Genomic DNA, 16,244 nt, shown 5'->3' on the forward strand with positions numbered 1-16,244 from the left:
TGATAATGCAACGAGTTTCTATTCTAAGATGCATGGCTAAAGATAAATTTGCTAAAACGAGTGGTAGAATTTGCAAGGCCCAGGATGATCTCCCCAAGCTTAGTATTAAGCCAGGCGGGATCACACAATTCCTTTGGTGTACCTATTCCTCCTCTGGTGCGAAGGATGCTCCACTGATAGTATCTCCCCTCTTCAGATTGCAAGCGTGTGCTATACACGCAAAACGAGTAGCCAACTATGTGATGTCATCATGCTGATTCTTGATTACTTTGACAAGCAACTTCCTGTAAGGGTTTGGAGGAGGAACCTCCTTCTTCACCGGTTTGTGGGATCCTTCCTCCTTTTTCACCCAAATTTGCTTGATGTGAAAGGGTTGCATGTCTCTTGTGGGGGTAGATTAAAACTTATCAAGAAATTCGAGTAGGAAGAATTGAATCTCAGCGAAACCCTAATTGTTGAAGAGAGAATAGGTTGAAAAAGGGAAATTGGGAAAAGAAAACTCTAAATAGAAGGTCCTTGCCTCGGCACAAACATATGGTACGGACGGGTTTGCCCCGTACCGTCTGCCCGTACCGGTGCAGTCGGTAAGTTCTATACACACAAAAAAATTACGCAATCAACATCAATAGAAAACAACAAAAGTTACTGTAAGTTTAACGATCATCGGTACGGGCACATGCGCCCGTACCACCCGGTCGTACGAACTTGACGGAAAAACGAAAGACGAAGGAAAACTTACCGTCAGTTTTACGACCATCGGTACGGCCAAAAATGTCCGTACCACCCGGTCGTACCTGCAAGAAAACGAAAATGAACACACTTGAAAACTTACCGTGAGTTTAACGACCACTGGTACGGGTCGGTACGACCGTACCGGCCACCCGTACCGTGGTCAAAAACACACTAAATCGATCGTTTACAAGGAAAAAGTAAGAAAAATTCACATACAAACCAAGACCTGAGGCTTTTAAGAGGCAAAAATATCAACAAAGGATTTTTCATCATAAGTACTAACATGTGTATCTCGAATGAATTCCTCAGCCGAGACCATTCGAACTTCAACAATATTATTTACCTCATTTGCTCTGTAGTGCTTGAGGCGCTGGCCATTGACAACCCATGAGATGGAGGGAGACTGCCCTTTTTGTTTTACAACACCAGAAGGGTAGGCTTCCTCCACATCATATGGTCCTTCCCATTTTGATCTCAATTTTCCTGCAAAAAGCTTAAGACGAGAGTTGAATAGAAAAACGTTATCTCCTTGCTTAAACTCCTTCTTTTCAATCTTTCTATCATGCCAACTTTTTACTTTCTCCTTAAAAAGTCTAGCACTTTCATAAGCTTCATTTCTTAATTCATCTAGAGCTTGTATATCTAATAACATTTTTTCTCCGGCAGCCTTAAAGTCATAGTTTAACTTCTTAATCACCCAAAAAGCTCTGTGTTCTAACTCTAAGGGTAAGTGGCAAGCTTTACCATAAACCATTTTATAAGGCGTAGTTCCCATTGGGTTCTTGAATGGAGTATGATAAGCCCAAAGAGAATCATTAAGTCTCATAGACCAATCCTTCCTATAAGTATTAACAGTTTTCTGCAATATTGTTTTGATTTCCCTATTAGATAACTCAACTTGTCCACTAGTTTGTGGATGATAAGGTTGTGGCTACTCGGTGATTAACCCCATATTTATTAAGGATCTTTCAAAAAGTTCCTCCCATAAAGTGAGTTCCTCCATCCGTAATTAACACTCTAGGGACTCTAAATCTAGGGAAAATTATGTCTTTAATCATTTCAATAGAGGTTGCTGCATCTGCATGAGATGTAGGCATTGCTTCAACCCATTTAGTAACATAATCAACAGCAACTAGGTTATGAGTATAACCATTCGAAGGAGGGAATGGCCCCATAAAATCCATTCCCCAAACATCGAAAGGTTGAATTATAAGATTGTAGTTCATAGCCATTTCGTGCCTCTTACTTATGTTACTCATATGTTGGCAAGCGTCGCAGTTCTTAACAAGTTCATTAGCATCTTTAAATAAAGTTGGCCAGTAGAAACCTGATTGTAGAACCTTTGCAACGATGCGAGGTCCAGCGTGGTGCCCACCATAAGGACCTGCGTGGCAAGCCTTCAGAATAGGAAGCATCTCGCTTTCAGGTACACACCGTCTGATCATGCCATCCACTCCATGCCTGTATAAGTAAGGTTCATCCCAAAAGTAGTGTCTTAAATCATGGAAGAACTTCCTTCTACGATGCAAGCCCATGTCCTTTGGTAGAAACCTCCCTACAAGAAAATTAGCATAATCCGCAAACCAAGGATCATTAGAATTGACAACTGCCACGCATTCCCCCGGTATTGGCGCGTTAATTGGAACATGATCATATGCAATGCCCTCCATGCGGTATAAGTGATCAGCAACAGGGTTATCCTTACCTCGTCGATCCACTATTTCCAGGTCATATTCTTGGAGTAATAATACCCACCTAATCAAACGCGGCTTTGCATACTTTTTAACCAATAGGTGTCGCAAAGCTTGATGATCAGTGTGTACTTTTACCTTGGAATTAATGATATAAGATCTAAACTTACCACATGAAAACACAATAGCGAGAAATTCTTTTTCAGTTGTTGCATAATTCTTTTGATCATCATTAAAAGGGCGGCTAGCATACTGGATAACATTCAGGTTTTTACCATCTTGTTGTCCTAAGACGGCCCCTACTGCATAGTCACTAGCATCGCACATTATTTCAAAAGGTTCCTTCCAATTAGGAGGTTGTATAATGGGTGTTGACACTAATGTTGCTTTTAACTGTTCAAAAGAAGTGATACATTTATTATCGAAAATAAAAGAGAACATCCTTTTGAAGTAAATGAGTTAACGGGGAAACTAGATTAGCAAAGTTTTTAATGAAACGCCTATAGAACCCAGCATGTCCAACAAAATTTTGTAGACCTTTAATATCTCGTGGTCTTGGCAATTCCCTTAGAGGTTCAAATCCTGACTCATCTATTTCAATTCCTTTCTCAGAAATTTTATGTCCAAAGACCTTACCTTCTTTCACCATGAAACGACATCGTTCCCAATTAAGGACTAGCTTTGCCTTTTTACATTCATGAAAACTTGATTACGATTGTAGAGACACTTATCGAAAGAATTATTGTAAAAAACAAAATCATCCATAAGTACTTCTACAGTGTTTTCAACAAATTTTTCAAAGATTTTCAAAAGACATTCTTGAAAGGTTGCAACAACATTACAAAGGCCAAATGGAAGTAACTTATAAGCATACGTACCATATGGGCAAGTAAAAGTTGTTTTCTCTTGGTCTTCAGGTTGGACAGGAATTTGGGTATACCTTGAATAACCATCAAGAAAGCAATAATAGGAATTATTTGAAAGTCTTTCTAAAACTTGCTCCATCAAAGGTGGTGCCTTATGAACTTTTTTAGTATCTCTATTCAACTTCCTAAAATCTATGCACATACTATAGCCGGTTATGGTTCTTGTAGGGATAAGGCTGTTTTCACCGTTTCTAATGATAGTTATTGCTCCATCTTTCGGGATACAATGGGCATGACTTACCCATTTACTATCCGAAATTTGGTAAATTATACCAGCATCAAGTAAACGAATGACTTCCTTCCTTATAACTTCCTTTATTTTGGGGTTCATTCTTTTTTGTGTGTCAACGAAAGGTTTAGAATCATCTTCCATTATTACCTTATGAGTTATTATTGAAGGATCTATGCCTTTAATATCTTTGAGAGAATACCCGAAAACTTTATCATGCTTAACAAGAACGTCTAACAAAGACCTAACCTCAGTGGAAGAAAGACTACTACTTATTATAACTGGACATTTCTTTTCTTCATCAAGAAATTCATACCTTAAGTCTTCAGGAAGGGGTTTTAGTTCTAAAGGTGGGGGATCTTCATCTCCCTTCCTCACCAACTTTTCATATTCGAAGTCTCGAAGGTTTTCTTCTTCTGCTGGTTCATTCAGAATGTCATCTAAATCTTTCTTACCTTCATCGCTTGGTATTGACTCGTCATTAGTAAGGCTTCTTTCTAGGTTATTTTGAGGAATACTAAAGTAAATGGCAGCCAATTCCTCAATGGTCTTCTCCTCTTTAACTCTAGCCTCCTTTTCATAAGGGAATTTCTTTAGTTCCTTGAATCTGATGTTTACCTCCTCTTTTGCAAGCTCTAAAGACATAACCTCCTTTTTACTATTGATATTAGCTTAGTTAGAACACAAAAGGATTCTCCTAATATGATTGGGCAAAACGGGTCTTGCAATATATCAATAATGTATAAGTCTATTGGGTAAACAAAATCTTCAACTGTAAAGTAAGCATTGCGAAGAATACCATGGCATCTTTGGGTGGTTCTATCCAGGGCCGTCTCCAGGAATTTGGGGCCCCAGTGCAAAATGCAAACTAGGGCCCTAATTTAAAAAAAATTATGAATACCTAATTTAAGCAAAGCATGTTTTCACTTTATTATTATACAAATATCAATGCTAAAATCGTAAGCAAAAGAAATGAACTAACCTTATATTCTACATGAATTTTTTTTTTACGAAAAGGCAGTCTGACCTGCTTTTCGTTGCATTAGAAAGAGAGTACAAGATGTACAAAGTTAACCAGAAAGTGAAATTGAAAAAAAACCACAAGAAAAGTAGATCAGTCTGGTTCTCTAGGTGTTTGGAGAAGGTCAAACGCATTTGATCTGCCTGCATATTTCCAGGTTCTTTCTTCAGTTGAGTACATGAAATCTTTTACGAGCACCGAATAAGCCGACAAGTACTTTGAATCAGATGAGTATTCTAGTTTTACAAAAATAGATAATAGGATCAAACCTTGCTCGCCTGATCTGTCGTCACAGGGTAGATTGATTTGGAGGTTAGAAGAAACGGACTGAAACGGCGTTGGCAAAACCAAATCGGGGCAGTCTCCTATCGATCCATCAAATGGAGCATCCGGGTAGGCAGCAGGCAGGGGCGCAGGGCGACCGGCTCTTGGCTGATGGCATCTAGAGATTTTTTTTTCGATCGTGTTCTACCGTTCTGGAAGACGTGGGCTAGAGCGATTCATTTTCTTGTTTGGTTTTCAGAATAGATCGATCGCGAAACCTACAGCGCGGGTGAGTCTCGTGATTGGAGAGGACTGTTTGCCGTTTCAGAACTGGAATTTTAGGTGGGCTGCTGCTGGACCATCAGAGAAATTATGGTCTGGAAAATTTCGCTGGGACACTGATAGAGTGCAGGCCTGGGCTGGGATTAGGGGGCCCCAAAAATTTGGGGGCCCAGTTCGATCGTGCAGCCCACACTGCCCCATGGACGGGCCTGGTTCTATCTGAGAGTACCAGAGTAGTATCAGAGGGTTTTAACTCGTGGTCATCCAGGTAATAACGGCATAAAGTATAAGCATGATAAGAGAGAATGTTTATATTGGAGCTTTGATCTCTCATACCTTCAAAATCCATTTCTCCTAACTTGAATTTAATACTTTTATACCTTTCATTCTTACCTTGTGGCTTCCCTCCTATAAATTGAGAGGATTTCCGGTTAATCCTTACTTCCTCACCTTCAATGCCTTCAGGTTCCAAGAGCTCCTTTACTATGTCTATGTTTGTCTTGATCGCCCTAGATTTCTAGTCATTTTCTGAGGCTTCCTATTCCACACCTCCTCTTTCAGCTTCGCCTGTTGTGGGTAAGGTAACTCTTCTGGATAGTACAACTTCTCCTCCACTTCTTTACCTGTTGGGATTTTCTTAAGAGATTCGTCAATGGAAGCAGGTTCATAATGTTTCCAATTATTTGGAAGTTGTAGATGTTTAGCATAATTCTTAATAATTTGAACAGTATCCTTGGGCTGAAGCCAAGTAATTCAACAACCTTTTGACTGCATAAAATTATTAATATATTCTAACTCTACCAGAGAATTAGAATCAGGTTCTTCACTTTCTTGTAGAATCTTATCTTTGTGTATGGTTTCTAATAAGTTCCACGCCTTATCAACTCCATACTCAGTAAAAGATCCATCAGTAATCAAATCTAATAAATCTCTATTCTCCAAACTGACTCCTGCATAGAAAGTATGTATGATTAACCAAGGTGGAAAATCATGATGAGGACAATTTCTAAGAATTTCCTTAGCTGCCTCACATGGTCTTCTTGTTCATCAAATGAACGTTAAGACAACTTTCCTAAATAGAGATCTCGATGAGGACATATATATGGAGCATCCCAATGGATTTGTAGTAGCTTCTTAGGAAGAAAAGGTGTGTAAATTATTAAAGTCTTTGTATGGTCTTAAGAAAACACCTAATCAGTGGCATGGGAAGTTCGAAAGAACCTTAACCGCTGAAGGCTTTGTTGTAAACGAAGCTAACAAGTGCTTATACTAGCGCCATGGTGGGGCCGAGACGTATTCATATTTGGGACCAACCTTACTAAAGGCTTTGTTGTAATCATTTTTCTCTATGTTTAAGACGTATTCATATTTGGGACCAACCTTACTATAAGTAAGAAGGTCAAAGATTTCATATCTCTTTGTTTTGAGCTGACGAACTTAGGAGTAGCTAATGTAATCTTAAACATCAAGCTGCTCAGGATGATTTCAGTCCCACTGTTTTGATTCGCTTCGGGGATAGCGACTGCAAATCTTCTCCAACGCCTTATGATCCTACTGTGCTAATTCGAAAAAACCTAAGAACTGCTAGAGATCAGTTGAGATATTCTCAGATCATTGGCTCGATTATGTATTTAGCCAGTGCTATGAGGACTGCCATCTTGTTTTTGGTAAGAAAACTCAATCGATTTGTATCAAATCCTGGAGATGTTCATTGGCATGCTCTCGAAAGGGTTTTGCGCTATTTGAAAGGCACTGCGACAATATTTATATCCTGGAGATGTTCATTTCGTGAACTAGAATGATGTTACAATTGGTTCCATGATTAATGGAACCAGGGGTAATCCCTTTTGTCTAAAAAAATATTTAAAAAAATTCTGGAAAGAAATCCCAGGTGTTGTCCTGTTGACAATGATGTTTTGTACCAACATACATAATCTTAACTTGAAACAGCTTGTATTCTACGTCAGACGAAAATGGTAGAATATGAAATTTTTTAGAGGTTTAAAATTTTATACATTGTTCACTGCTTTGGATCCTCAGCTTTGTAATTTTTGCACAGCCTAAAGTACAACGTATCATGAATTAAGATTTTGCACCTTGGTAGAATACATACTTTACTATATCTAGGATTTTTACCAGAATTTTTTGAAACTTTAAAATAACATGCTCTATTTTAAAAAAAAAAAACTCGAGATACATGTAGTTTTAGTCTAGATTTGAGGTTTCCGTTTGTTATGTACGTTATCTTTAATTTTTTCACTTTTATTAACTTGCTCATTACGCTAGCGCTCCTTCGATTCATAGGATATGTGTTGGAATTTTCCATGGCGAATAAGTAATTTTTTTAAAATGTACACTATATGATTCCTATGAAAAACGATACCATAAGTCAAGTTACATCTGCAGAAAATCCTATATATAACTAAGAAGGTCATCCCCACTATTCTAATTCTCTTAACATGCAGTTATGCCACCTCATCATTTTATTGTGATTTCGTTACTGCATGTTGTTGTTCCATCGTTTGGTTCCTGTGGCTAGAGCAAACCAAACGTTTCAGCCCGTCGTCTCAAGAAAACATGAGCCCACATGCAGCCCATGACTAGAGCGTCTCTGATGCTCAGTTGAGTTGAGTACGGAAACCTGTTCTCGAAAAGAAACTTGACGGAAGGAGCCAGCCCACAACTGTTTTTCTACTCTATTCTCATCTGCAACCACCGGACATTCATTTGCATTCCGTACATGGTACACCTACCAGGAGCCATTTGCTCTCCCTTCCTGCTTCTCAAAAAGAAAATGCTCTCACTTCCGCTCCCTGCGAGTTCCGCTAGAAGCAATTAAACATGAAACTGTTGGAGGGACATGCAACACCGTGCTCTGCCTCGATCTATTTTGTTCACAACACGTTTGGGTGTCTTCAGCAGCGCTCATATTGAGTGCCGCTGGTCGGCCAGTCCCGTCTTTCTTCTTCACGTTCTATACTTCTATATCACATATTTTCATCTACATCAAAGTTCATAATCTACTTTCATGGTATGTCACTTATAATCTTCTTTACCATTCTACACATCTTATACTACCTCCATCCCAAGGCTTAAGGCCTATTTTTTTTCAGAAAGTCAAACTATATTAAGTTTGACTAAGTTTTTATAAAAAACCATTAACATATGAAATACAAAATTAATATTATTAGATAGATAATGAAATATATTTTCATGTGCTATCTATAAAATATCGTATTTATTGATAGATTATTCTAAAAATTTGGTCAAACTTTGCTCACTTTGACTTTTCCAAAAAAAATAAGCCTTAAGCATTGGGATGGAGGTAGTATTAGTTATTAAATGTTGTTGTCGAAATCTTCACTGAATAGCAATTTATCTTGATTCTGCAGTTGTCTTTCGGTGATTTTCATCTGTTAATATTAGGGTGAACGTATTTTTTTCATACCATGCCTATACATATGGTATTCAATGATATTTTCTTTTAGCGATATTTCTGCAATAGATTTAGCTTTTAAAGGTAAGACCACAAAAACTGTTCAAAAGTTTAATTTGATTATATGTTGCTCACCCGCCGAACGCATTGCAGATTGGCATACTGAACATTATATGAATTGATTAGTTCTCAGGCAATACTAAAGGTCATTGGTAATTTCGTTTGATAATTATGAATACGAAAATTTTATGAATAAGTTACTTTGGACGTCAACTTGACAGTTGCCCACTCAAGCATGATGATGTACATGGAAACTGTTATAAATACAGAAAATTCAGTTTCTATACTAAAATCACAACCTTTCTTAATTCTTACTTGCTACAATGCAGTATTTCATTTCTTCTTTCTTCCGCACTCTCGCTAAACTGCATATCTCCTGCAGAGGATGCTGTAGAAAGTGCACTCTGCTTTACACTAATGCGTTATGGAGCTACCTCCTGAGTTCTTTACTTGGAAAATAACCGATTAGTTGCTTATTCTGACCAACAAAGGTGGATGTATACTCTGGTACGTCCAATTCTCGTTTTCTATGATTATCTCCGGTGGTAGCTTTAGGCTGTGTTGGGGCACTTGCCTGCCATGTGTTGTTTTTTTGCTTTATATGTTGGGCTAGCTGTAAAACTTGGTTATGTGTGTGTTGAAACTCTCTTGCTGTCGATTGGTCATGGTGTCCTTAATTTGTCGTTGGAGCTTTATTAATTTATAAAGTCGGGCTCTGCTCAAACCTTCTGTCTAAAAATGACGGGTCAGGACGACTAACCCATTACGGTAATTAATTAATTACTAGGTACAGCCGGTATGCATGCGCACAGCATGTACTAGGTAGCAGCCGGAAGCATGCATGCATTGGGGCGAATGATGCGAAGCCGATCGAAAGCAGCAGCGTGCATGTACGTAAGCATGGCAAATCGTCATATCAACGTATGTAGGGCGAATGGGAGATCGTTATTGAACGTTGCATGCATGACATATGTTGTACTACGTACTCCAATTTTGGGAGTGTGCGAGTGCATGTCATTACGACAATGACTTCGTTCTGCACATCTCCTTATGAAACATAAATCTCTAGGCACCGGCAGTGGCCCGCGAGGTGCTCCCGGACCCCGCCCCCCCCCCCCCCCCCCGCCCCCTCCGGTCACGTCCACGTCCATGTCGACGACGACCCGGACGCCGACCGCGGCGCAGACGGCGGAGTCGGGATGGGAATGGGGATGGAGAGGCCGAGATCCTCCGCCACGACGACCCGGACGCTGACCGCGGCGCAGACGGCGGAGTCGGGATGGTAATGGGGATGGAGAGGCCGAGATCCTCCGCGACGACGACCCGGACGCCGACCGCGGCGCAGACGGCGGAGTCGGGATGGGAATGGGGATGGAGAGGCCGAGATCCTCCGCGGCGATGGTGAGGATGGAGGCTGAGGAGCCGTTGTCCACCGTCGTGGCGCCGGAGTTGGGATGGACATAGCGGCGGCGGCGGAACCTCTCTCGTCGTGGAAGAACGAATAGGAATCCCACCCACGATCTGGTCGGCAGCTAATGGGGCTGGACCAATCTACTGGGCTGGGCCCGTCAATTGGGCCGGCCCGCCGATGTTTTTTTTTTTAGGTGCGAAAATTGTGAGAGGTATGTAACATACCTCTCTCGTTTTCAAGTGTGGTATGAAATTTTTTGGGCCATTGGATGGACGAAAATTAATGGCTATTATTTATTTGGGGTACCACAAAACAACCCAATCTCTAACCCTAAATCCATGTCATTTGTTCTCTGAATTTACGAATCATGGTCTAAGTCGAACGATAAAGCTATTTTTCATGGGAGATAGTTCTCGCTCTCTGAACGATTTGTAGGATATATAAAGTGTAGTAATAGAAAAGATATAGGATTTTGATGTCCTGTCTACTTAAGCTTGTTATTGGAAATTGAATTCTCTTTAATTGCACTGGAATTTTCCATAACGTCTACCGTAATATTATTTTTAAAAAGAATTACGCTACAAAATTTCTATGGGATATGATTCCATAAATCAAGCTACATCTGTCGATTTTTTACACAAGCTCTCAGTCGTAGACAAATCTTGTGAAAATAAAATGAACCAAAGGAGACCTAATTAAAAAGACAGAAAATTTTCTTCATGATAAGGTTATGCAAGAGGTCTGGTTAGAGCATCTCCACCGGCGCCTCCAATAGCGGCTCCGATAGCGTTTTGGGGGCCGGCAGCGAAAATGGGCTTACACCGGCGCGCCCTAAATAGCGCCGGCGCTTTTTCGAGCCCAATAGAAGTGCCGGCAACCCCGTGCCGGCCCCTTGGCGAAGGGCGCGAATCGGGCGCGCCGGCGCCTCGCGACACGATGGTTTTCGCGGGTGGGGGCGCCTTGTTAGCGAGAGGACGCGACGGTTCGCATCGAAAACGACGCGGGAAGGTTGGTCGTCGGCGCTAATTGCCTCCCGCGCAGAAACCCAAGCGGCGAAGAGGGCGGCGACTGGCAACGCGGCGTCCACCTACCTTACCCACGCGCCTTCAATGCGCGTCCGCCGCCTCCCTTAAAACCCCAACGGCGCGCACTTCTCTTCTTCCCCGCCTTCCAACCCTAGCCGCCGCCGTCCAACCGCTGCGCGAACCTCCCACGCACCCACCGACGATGGTGCAGAACGATGAGGCCAGCGGCAGCGGCGGCGGCGTGCTCCGCTCGTTGCAGCGCAGCCTCAACGAAGCCGATATACTGTCCCCGTGCCAGTACAGTACAAACTGCCGCACGGCTGGCACGTCTCCAATGCCGGCTTTGCTGTGCCGCCGTCGCCACCGGCAGGACCGCATACGCGAGCCCTCACGAGGGAACGGTGAAGCCTGATGACGCCGGAGGAGAGGAACTTGCCAGACAACGCGGTCGACAGCCCGGCCTGGCAACGGCGTTTCGAAGATGAGCGCGCCGTCGAGCTCGCGTGGGAGGCCGACCGCTCGCGCGGCCGCTTCAAAACCATCGGCCGCCGTGCCTGGTGGTATGGATGCGACATTGACACCACGCTGCACCAGTACGGCTTCCGCCAGCGCGTCCGCGGCGATAGGCCACGCGACCTGCTGTACCTTCCACAGGCGGCGTGCATGGCGCCGGCGGCGCCGACTCTGCAGAGGGCGCCGGATAGGACCGCGGCATCCGGAAGCTCGCGCACCGGATCGTCGTCAGCCGTCGCCCGCACGCGCTCGGCCGCGCCCGCGCCTCCTTCCGGAGGCGTCATCATCCGCGACGAGGCGAGGCGCGCGTCCTCTGCTCCGGCCCGTCGGACGACGGGGTCGGGCCGCCGCCGCCGCCTCAAGGAGGAGGACGCCGCGGCCTCGCCACCGCTTCCGCCAGCGAAGAAGAAGCAATGGTGGGAGATGGAGGCGGAGGCGCAGGCGGCCCTCCGTGGCGGCGGCGATCGTGATGGACCCACGGCAGGCGGCGGTGTGGTCCGCCAGGGACCACGGCGCCAACTTCGTCGACCTCGCCAGACCATCGGAGTTGCCGGCGCCAAAGGAGGAGAAGGCCGACGAGGACGACAGCTGGTCCTTCGGGCCATCCAGCGATGACGACGACGACCTAGACTTCAGCGCCTTCGACTCACGGCGCCGCTAGATGTTTTTTTTAGGTTTTTAGTTTAAATTCGAGTTACTTTTGTATAAATTTCGTTCGAATTTTGTATGGAATATCGTTTTAAAAATGTGATTTTAACTTTCGAATCCTATCGGGGCTGGCGTATGGGGGGCGTCGGTGTGGGAGCAGCATCCCCAAATAGAGGATGCTCTGCCGGCGCCCCTCATACGGCAGTGCCGGCGCTCCTGCTGGCGTCTATTTAGGGGCTGTCGGTAGAGATGCTCTTACTTTCTCAAGGTCATCGTGTTATTATTTTCTTAGCTAGGATTGAAGCCGGGCATGGGCATATATACTCGATGGATCACGGCCAGTCTCCGGCCGGTGAGGTCCCTGTGGGCCGTGGGTGGCGTTAGGTAGAGACTAGAGAAAATTAATTCTGCTTCCGTGCGTGTCGGACGTACTCAGTACGGGACCAGCTTGGGCTTAGCTAGCTTAGCTAACTTGTTCATGTAGTGGGCGCGGTGGTGTGGTTGAACTTACCAAGGGCGCGTTAGTTCAAGGGCGCGTTTGGTAGGCTGGGCGTCCTCGGCTCGCATCAGCTCTGGAAGCCCTCTGCGATGTGGCCCAACCGGTTCTCAAAGCACCCCTGGTACAGGTCCTTGAGGAACGTTTGAATTGGCAGTTTCCAGCGGGCTTGTCCCGTTGTCGTGTGATTTTGCACGCCCTCGTGCAACGGTTGCACGCGTGGACAAGCGCGGGAGACACCGCGTTGTCTTGGCCCTCGCTCCCCACTTCTAGTCACCGGTTCCCTCCTTCTCTCTCCCCATTCACTCTCTCACTGACACTCACAGCCCTGTCGCATCAACCGCCGCCCATGGCCTCCTCGCCTCCTCCGCCTCCTTCCGCTCCAGCACCGATGGATCCAGCCGTTCGGCCGACTGTCACGAGGTCCAACGAGGCGCTCCTGCGCATCGTCCGCGAGTACGAGGACGGCGGCCGCGATTCGGCGGCGCATATCGATGCCGGTCGCGTACCGGTGTTGAATCGGCCGTCGCCGCTCGCGAGTAAGAGGCCGGCCGGCATGGCAACTCGCAGCGCGGCCGTCGCCGCTTTTCAAGCCGCCGGGATTCCACCGGCGGATCCCTCGACTCCGGGGGTTTTTGACCCCTACCCCCCTAGGGTTTCCATCGGCGAGGGCGGCGGCAATGGCGGCAGGTGCACCCGCCGGGGTTCGCGTCGACCCCGATGCACGCGTCGATGCCATGGGGCATGCCGCGTCCGGCTGCTCTGAATGGCGCGCCGCGCCGCCGCCGTTCGGCCGACCATGTGCTCTTCGGCAGCCGACAGCTCCATCGGCGCCCCGCTTCCCGACCGCGGCACCGGTGCCCTACCAGACGACCGCTGCTCCGGCTCCGCCTCCTCCTCCACCCGGATTTGGAGTGCGACCCCCTCGAGGATATGCCGGCACCTGTGCGCGTCCTCCTCCTCCTCCGACGGGGCCGCTTTCACTCCACCCCATCGTAAGTACTCTCACTCGCTCCCTCATCTGATAGATGCTAGTGTAGATCGATTCGATGACATTGTAGATCAGATAGTTGTCCAGCAGCTCCGATTGATGTGAATGTAGATAGGATTCATGTAAATGTGCGCTGCATGTCATGGACAAGATAATGTCAAGTCCATGATGGAGTTTGAGCTTGGCACCCTGATGGTGCTCCGGTGATGGCTCCAGACAATCTTGTTGGCAGTTGTTGTGGAAGCGGCTGGGAAACTCCAAGAGGAAGGTGTGATGAGCATAGCAGCCAGTTTTCCCTCAGTACGAAACCAAGGTTTAATCGACCAGTAGGAGAAATGCGTGACTTCTGAAGGTGTTGCTAGCTGACTAGTGGCAGGGCGCACTACCGGCGTCAGGAACAACGTGGAACCTGCACACAACACAACCAAAGTACTTTGCCCCAACTTACAGTGACGTTGTCAATCTCACCGGTTTGCTGAACACAAATGATTAGACGTATAGAGTGGAAAGAGATGTTTGCAGTAATTAAAGAGAACATGAATTGCAGTAAGTAAACAGAACAGGATGATTGTATCAGTGTAAAAGAAAAGGACCGGGGTCTACAGTTCACTAGAGGTGTCTCTTCATAAAGATAAATAGCATGTTGGGTGAATAAATTACAGCTGGGCAATTGACAGAATATCGACCATACATGACAAGATGATTACTATGAGATTTGTTTGGGCATTACAACATAATACATAGACCGTAATCCAACTGCGTCTATGACTAATAATGCACCTTCCGGTTATCGTCCGAACCCCTTTCCGTATTAAGTTGCAAGCAACAGATTATCGCATTAAGCAATGTGTGTAAAGTAAACAATAGAATTACCCTTTGATAAAACATTGTTATTTTCTTCCTAGTAGCAACAGCACATCTACAATCTTAGAAGTTATTATCACTCTTTCAGAAAACTAGAGGCATGAACCTACTATCGAGCATAAATACCCCCTCTTGGAGTCACAAGCATCTACTTGGCCAGAGTATCTACTAGCAACGGAGAGCATGCAAGATCACAAATAACATATGGCATGAATATATAATCGACCTCAACACAGTATACAATATTCATCGGATCCCTGCAAACACAACATGTAGGATTACATAAAGATGATCTTGATCATGTAGGGAAGCTCACGAAATCTATACATGAAGCACAAATTGGAGAAGACAACCATCTAGCTACTGCTATGGACCCATAGTCCAGGGATGAACTACTCACACATCACTTTGGAGGCGGGCATGACGATGTAGATGCCTCCGGCGATGATTCCCCCCCCCCCCCCGGCAGGGTGCCGGGAAGAGCTTCAGAACCCCCCGAGATGGGTTCTGCAATGGCGGCCACGACGGAACTTTTCGTGGATGGAGGCTCGGGTATTCAGGGTTTTCCCGAGATCGTGCATAAATAGGCGGAGGGGCGATGTCGGTAGAGGCCAGGGTGGCCGACACCACCCCTAGGCGTGGGCTAGGGCCAGGCCGCGCCTAGGGCAGGTGTGGCCGCCCTGCTGCCCCCCTTCGACTCCCCTTCGGACTTCGTCTTCGTTACGGTAAAATATTGACTTCGGTTTTTGTTTCGTCCAATTCCGAGAAGATTTCCTGTACAACTTTTCTGAAATAGAAAAACAGCAGAAAACAGGAAACTGGCACTGTGGCATCTTGTTAATAGGTTAATGCCAGAAAATGTATAAAAGTGCAACGAAGTATGAACAAAACATATATGAATTGGTGTAAAACAAGCATGGAGCATCAAAAATTATAGATACATTTGAGACGTATCACACCCGCCTCCAGCAGCGCCGCGCGCGCCCGTCCATCCCGTGTTCCTCCGCGACGCCCCCCAACGCATCCGGGTTGATCACGGAGGGAATTTATATGGTACGTTCGGAGCCCTGTGGCCGGCCGGGTCGCTCCGGGGTCTGCGGTCTCGCCCCCTTCGTTCGGGCTTGGGTCGCTACAGGCAACAGCCGCCACCTGCGATAGTTTGGGTGGGTTTGGGCCCGCCTCGCCTCCATCTCTTCCAGTTCCAGAAGTACTACCATATATACTCATGCAGTTGTGTTATTGTTAAGCCGCCACGCTATAATTTGATCGCAAAAAAAGATTCCAACAAGATAGTGTGGAGATATCTATACACGATATATGGTTACATGGGATTTCCAATATAAACTCAGTCCACCATATGACTACACGGGATTTCAAATACAGATGGATTGTGTGCTACTTGGCGGCGCCGCACCAAGCAGATTTCTTGGGGCGGCTGGCTAACTAGCAGGTAAAAAGTGATGGGTGGGCGCACGCATAGGTTTTTCTGGTGGACCCATTGACATGCATACATCTTGTATCTAATCCTTATCTAATTACTAGTTCTGTGAATGGCATCAGTCAAAGAGGCATTGCGCTGCTACGTACTCCTTATCGCTGCTGCTAGTTTCCAAAAACCATCACCTCGTCACATCTTGTAGATAAACAAGACGAAT

At 45.4% G+C, this 16,244-nt stretch overlaps 1 pseudogene; it reads right to left on the reverse strand.

Moving 5' to 3' along the window:
• Positions 1-967: 967 nt before the first annotated feature.
• On the reverse strand, positions 968-4,223 carry LOC139839100 (uncharacterized; annotated as a pseudogene).
• Positions 4,224-16,244: the final 12,021 nt, after the last annotated feature.

The sequence above is a fragment of the Lolium perenne genome, chromosome 4, assembly GCF_019359855.2.
Source record: "Lolium perenne isolate Kyuss_39 chromosome 4, Kyuss_2.0, whole genome shotgun sequence".
Taxonomy (NCBI): Eukaryota; Viridiplantae; Streptophyta; class Magnoliopsida; order Poales; family Poaceae; genus Lolium; species Lolium perenne.